The sequence below is a fragment of the Haliotis cracherodii genome, unplaced genomic scaffold, assembly GCF_022045235.1.
Source record: "Haliotis cracherodii isolate W230 unplaced genomic scaffold, xgHalCrac1.p SCAF_7, whole genome shotgun sequence".
NCBI classification, from domain to species: Eukaryota; Metazoa; Mollusca; class Gastropoda; order Lepetellida; family Haliotidae; genus Haliotis; species Haliotis cracherodii.
Genome location: NW_027266330.1, coordinates 47,290,263 through 47,296,868, shown reverse-complemented (window position 1 = coordinate 47,296,868; position 6,606 = coordinate 47,290,263). Strand labels below are relative to the sequence as shown.

The following is a 6,606-nucleotide window of genomic DNA, read 5'->3' as shown; positions in this document are numbered from 1 at the left end:
ATGTTCATAACGCATGTCAGAGGCATTCTGCATTTAAAAAATGCATCTGGCTTTTTTTCTTTCTTTTTTCCCTCCTCCAACCCTGGACTTGGGGCTGAAAAATCTGTAATCCTAAAAATAAAACAAGCCTGGCCTAACCACTCGATTATAGTTTAATTGGTTGAAGCATGGAGTAGATGATTGTCCCAGAATTCCTACTTCTATCACTGTGTCATATCTAATAATGGCGATAACAGTGTCAATGACAGAGGAAACACCAAGGAAAATAAGAAAGAAAAGAAACAGGAATTTTTCTGTGGATGAAGAACATATCATTCAGTCATTGGTGGAGAGTAATTCACACATACTTCATTGGAAACTGAGCACTGAAGTTACCAATAAGAAGTCTGCTATTTGGATGGCTGTCACAAGGGCACTGAACATGAAGGGTGTAGTGCTTCTGTATGTAGACGAGGTGAAGGAGAAATGGAGCAACATGACAAGAAAGGCCAAGAAAACCCTTCAATAATTACGATAATGTGTGTTAATATTATAGTAAGAATGAAATGTTTTGAATTTATTACTTATAATTTATTCCGTAGCTTTGATGAAGAGGAAAAATAAAGATACAACAGTAATTGATCAAACATCCACTGCAGACATCCGAACAAACCTACACCTGTACATCTTACTGTAAACATTTTACACATCCCACCCTTGAAACACGATAGCATTTATTGCTCATTATTTTGTATGCATAATCAAACAACTTCATGTCAAATTAAATAGATTTTGAGTTACACAATTCTATGTATGTTTTGGCTTACCCAAGTTAACAAAATATCTCTAAAGTGTAAAAAAAAAGTATTGTGACCTTATGTATAACAAGGTTCTATACTGAGCTGTGCCCTACAAGCCTCCATACTGAGCTGTATCCCTACAAGCCTCCATACTGAGCTGTATCCCTACAAGCCTCCATACTGAGCTGTGTCCCTACAAGCCTCCATACTGAGCTGTATCCCTACAAGCCTCCATACTGAGCTGTGTCCCTACAATCCTCCATACTGAGCTGTATCCCTACAAGCCTCCATACTGAGCTGTATCCCTAAAAGCCTCCATACTGAGCTGTATCCCTACAAGCCTCCATACTGAGCTGTATCCCTAAAAGCCTCCATACTGAGCTGTATCCCTACAAGCCTCCATACTGAGCTGTATCCCTAAAAGCCTCCATACTGAGCTGTATCCCTACAAGCCTCCATACTGAGCTGTATCCCTAAAAGCCTCCATACTGAGCTGTATCCCTACAAGCCTCCATACTGAGCTGTATCCCTAAAAGCCTCCATACTGAGCTGTATCCCTACAAGCCTCCATACTGAGCTGTATCCCTAAAAGCCTCCATACTGAGCTGTGTCCCTACAAGCCTCCATACTGAGCTGTGTCCCTACAAGCCTACATACTGAGCTGTATCACTACAAGCCTCCATACTGAGCTGTATCCCTACAAGCCTCCATACTGAGCTGTATCCCTAAAAGCCTCCATACTGAGCTGTATCCCTACAAGCCTCCATACTGAGCTGTATCCCTAAAAGCCTCCATACTGAGCTGTATCCCTACAAGCCTCCATACTGAGCTGTGTCCCTACAAGCCTCCATACTGAGCTGTATCCCTAAAAGCCTCCATACTGAGCTGTATCCCTACAAGCCTCCATACTGAGCTGTATCCCTACAAGCCTCCATACTGAGCTGTATCCCTACAAGCCTCCATACTGAGCTGTATCCCTAAAAGCCTCCATACTGAGCTGTGTCCCTACAAGCCTCCATACTGAGCTGTGTCCCTACAAGCCTACATACTGAGCTGTATCACTACAAGCCTCCATACTGAGCTGTGTCACTACAAGCCTCCATACTGAGCTGTGCCCTACAAGCCTACATACTGAGCTGTATCACTACAAGCCTCCATACTGAGCTGTGTCACTACAAGCCTCCATACTGAGCTGTATCCCTACAAGCCTCCATACTGAGCTGTATCACTACAAGCCTCCATACTGAGCTGTGCCCTGCAAGCCTCCATACTGAGCTGTGTCACTACAAGCCTCCATACTGAGCTGTGTCACTACAAGCCTCCATACTGAGCTGTGCCCTGCAAGCCTCCATACTGAGCTGTGTCACTACAAGCCTCCATACTGAGCTGTATCCCTACAAGCCTCCATACTGAGCTGTATCCCTACAAGCCTCCATACTGAGCTGTGCCCCTACAAGCCTCCATACTGAGCTGTGTCCCTGCAAGCCTCCATACTGAGCTGTGTCACTACAAGCCTCCATACTGAGCTGTGTCCCTGCAAGCCTCCATACTGAGCTGTATCACTACAAGCCTCCATACTGAGCTGTATCCCTACAAGCCTCCATACTGAGCTGTATCCCTACAAGCCTCCATACTGAGCTGTATCACTACAAGCCTCCATACTGAGCTGTATCCCTACAAGCCTCCATACTGATCTGTGCCCCTGCAAGCCTCAATACTGAGCTGTACGTGTCCCTACAAGCCTCCATACTGAGCTGTGTCCCTACAAGCCTCCATACTGAGCTGTATCCCTACAAGCCTCCATACTGAGCTGTGTCCCTGCAAGCCTCCATACTGAGCTGTACGTGTCCCTACAAGCCTCCATACTGAGCTGTATCCCTACAAGCCTCCATACTGAGCTGTATCCCTACAAGCCTCCATACTGAGCTGTGTCCCTGCAAGCCTCAATACTGAGCTGTACGTGTCCCTACAAGCCTCATACTGAGCTGTACGTGCCCCTACAAGCCTCCATACTGAGCTGTGTCCCTGCAAGCCTCCATACTGAGCTGTATCACTACAAGCCTCCATACTGAGCTGTATCCCTACAAGCCTCCATACTGAGCTGTATCCCTACAAGCCTCCATACTGAGTTGTATCACTACAAGCCTCCATACTGAGCTGTACCTGCCCCTACAAGCCTCCATACTGAGCTGTATCCCTAAAAGCCTCCATACTGATCTGTGCCCCTGCAAGCCTCCATACTGAGCTGTACCTGCCCCTACAAGCCTCCATACTGAGCTGTGTCCCTGCAAGCCTCCATACTGAGCTGTATCACTACAAGCCTCCATACTGAGCTGTATCCCTACAAGCCTCCATACTGAGCTGTATCCCTACAAGCCTCCATACTGAGCTGTATCCCTAAAAGCCTCCATACTGAGCTGTGCCCTGCAAGCCTCCATACTGAGCTGTGTCCCTACAAGCCTCCATACTGAGCTGTGCCCCTACAATCCTCCATACAGAGCTGTGTCACTACAATCCTCCATACTGAGCTGTGTCCCTGCAAGCCTCTATACTGAGCTGTGTCCCTACAAGCCTCCATACAGAGCTGTGTCCCTGCAAGCCTCCATACTGAGCTGTGCCCCTACAATCCTCCATACTGAGCTGTGCCCCAGCAAGCCTCTATACTGAGCTGTGTCCCTGCAAGCCTCCATACTGAGCTGTGCCCCAGCAAGCCTCCATACTGAGCTGTGTCCCTACAAGCCTCCATACTGAGCTGTGCCCCTACAAGCCTCCATACTGAGCTGTGTCCCTGCAAGCCTCCATACTGAGCTGTGCCCCAGCAAGCCTCCATACTGAGCTGTGCCCCTACAAGCCTCCATACTGAGCTGTACGTGTCCCTACAAGCCTCCATACTGAGCTGTACGTGTCCCGGCAAGCCTCCATACTGAGCTGTGCCCCTACAATCCTCCATACTGAGCTGTGCCCCTACAAGCCTCCATACTGAGCTGTGTCCCGGCAAGCCTCCATACAGAGCTGTGTCCCTACAAGCCTCCATACTGAGCTGTGCCCCTACAAGCCTCCATACTGAGCTGTGTCCCGGCAAGCCTCCATACAGAGCTGTGTCCCTACAAGCCTCCATACTGAGCTGTGTCCCTGCAATCCTCCATACTGAGCTGTGCCCCTACAAGCCTCCATACTGAGCTGTGCCCCTACAAGCCTCCATACTGAGCTGTGTCCCGGCAAGCCTCCATACAGAGCTGTGTCCCTACAAGCCTCCATACTGAGCTGTGTCCCTGCAATCCTCCATACTGAGCTGTGCCCCTACAAGCCTCCATACTGAGCTGTATCCCTGCAAGCCTCCATACTGAGCTGTGTCCCTGCAATCCTCCATACTGAGCTGTATCCCTACAAGCCTCCATACTGAGCTGTATCCCTGCAAGCCTCCATACTGATCTGTGTCCCTACACGGTTCTATACAGATCTGTGCCCCTACATGGTTCTATACAGATCTGTGCCCCTACACGGTTCTATACAGATCTGTGCCCCTAAACGGTTCTATACAGATCTGTGCCCCTACACGGTTCTATACAAATCTGTGCCCCTACATGGATCTATACAGATCTGTGCCCCTACATGGTTCTATACAGATCTGTGCCTCTACATGGTTCTATACAGATCTGTGCCCCTACACGGTTCAATGCAGATCTGTGCCCCTACATGGATCTATACAGATCTGTGCCCCTACATGGTTCTATACAGATCTGTGCCTCTACAGGGTTCTATACAGATCTGTGCCCCTACATGGATCTATACAGATCTGTGTCCCTACAGGGTTCTATACAGATCTGTGCCCCTACATGGATCTATACAGATCTGTGCCTCTACATGGATCTATACAGATCTGTGCCTCTACATGGATCTATACAGATCTGTGCCCCTACATGGATCTATACAGATCTGTTCCCCTACATGGATCTATACAGATCTGTGCCTCTACATGGATCTATACAGATCTGTGCCTCTACATGGATCTATACTGATCTGTGCCTCTACATGGATCTATACATATCTGTGCCCCTACATGGATCTATACAGATCTGTGCCCCTACATGGATCTATACAGATCTGTGCCCCTACATGGATCTATACAGATCTGTGCCCCTACATGGATCTATACAGATCTGTGCCCCTACATGGATCTATACAGATCTGTGCCCCTACATGGATCTATACAGATCTGTGCCCCTACATGGATCTATACTGAGCTGTGTCCCTACACGGTTCTATACAGATCTGTGCCCCTACATGGTTCTATACAGATCTGTGCCTCTACATGGATCTATACAGATCTGTGCCTCTACATGGTTCTATACAGATATGTGCCCCTACATGGATCTATACAGATCTGTGCCCCTACATGGTTCTATATAGATCTGTGCCTCTACACGTTTCTATACAGATCTGTGCCCCTACAAAAAAAATTAAGGTTGTTATACAGAGCTGCATACGTGCCCTTGCAAAGCTGCCAGGGTCAAATGAGATGTGATCTGTTACCATAGTGGCGGCTTCATTTCAATAGGTTTACACCAAATTCAGAGATTCCATGTAGAAGTCTAATCTATATGGTCTCTGATTCAGATAACATGATGAGTCAACTTTTTTTTGTAAAACATCATTACAAAATTACCAGGTACAGTCACATAGCTTTAGCTCGTGAAGTATTACTACGTGTCTATATTTTAGTTGTTTAGGCGCTTAAATTGTTTATTTTGGGGGGGTCAAAATGGGTTTAGTCAGTAATGCTGATGGCGATAACAATATATGGTCTTTTAATTCCTGAGTTAACACACCAATATCCTAGATATTCATAACTGCCATACATTCCTCTCAGTCTCACTAGCATAGGGTTGTGGACAACTACAAACTCGATCACCTAGGCAACCCTATCGAAGCGGCACGCGACATCGGTGAAACGAGAGCCACAGCCAGCAGGTTTCAGCCTAGCGACGCGCTTATAACCTGCGCCCGGCTAACAGAATCATTTCTAACAACAAATGTGTTGCCGTTCATTCATCTCTTGTTCATATAACATGTCCACTTTATCCACTTGTTTAGATGTGTAACCATACGAGGTGGTTAGTAGTAATGACACTGTTAAAATTCACAGCGAATCTCGTGAAGCCTCCGTGGCCTAATGGATAAGGCATCGGCCTCCTAAGCCGGACTGGTGACAATGCGTGATAGCCGGGGATTGCGGGTTCGAGTCCCGTCGGAGGTGCTTTTTGACCATTTTGTTTTTTTAACCCACATTACACATATTTGTACTACTGAAGAACTTGTGCTCGTTATACTAATTAACATAGAATTCGATATTAATTAATACTCTTGGAAAATAAATTTGTGTTTATTTAATTATTTCCCGAGACGGTGAATGTTTGATAGGGATACTAAGAAATGCTCATACAGATTCACGCATTGTAAGTTATCCGTAAGGTCTTACCTGGAATGACGTGAATATCTCGATCAAAACTTTTGTGGCATATAATGTTAGAATTGATAAGATGGATTAGAATCAAATATTCAATTGCGTGAAAGCAAATGTGTGAACCCAATCCACAGGAACTCGTATTGGTCAGTAAATTATCTACCCCCTATATATAAGAAGAACCTTACACGAGAGGGTATATATTTTTATTTACTGATAAATAACGAGTTCCTGTCGCCCAATCATCCCATATTACCATTTCTTTTTACAAAAAAAAGTATCCCAATGCTGTAGTTTTAGTCTGGATGTTCAGTTACATTGTGACTTCCTAAAATTGCGACTCCACTTAACTTGCGATAGGGA

General features: G+C 46.1%; 1 non-coding gene across 1 annotated transcript; it reads left to right on the top strand.

Annotated features, from left to right (window-relative positions):
- Positions 1-5,938: 5,938 nt before the first annotated feature.
- On the top strand, positions 5,939-6,036 carry Trnar-ccu (transfer RNA arginine (anticodon CCU)). Its single transcript has 2 exons — positions 5,939-5,975; positions 6,001-6,036. It is a non-coding gene; the product is annotated as a tRNA-Arg (tRNA).
- Positions 6,037-6,606: the final 570 nt, after the last annotated feature.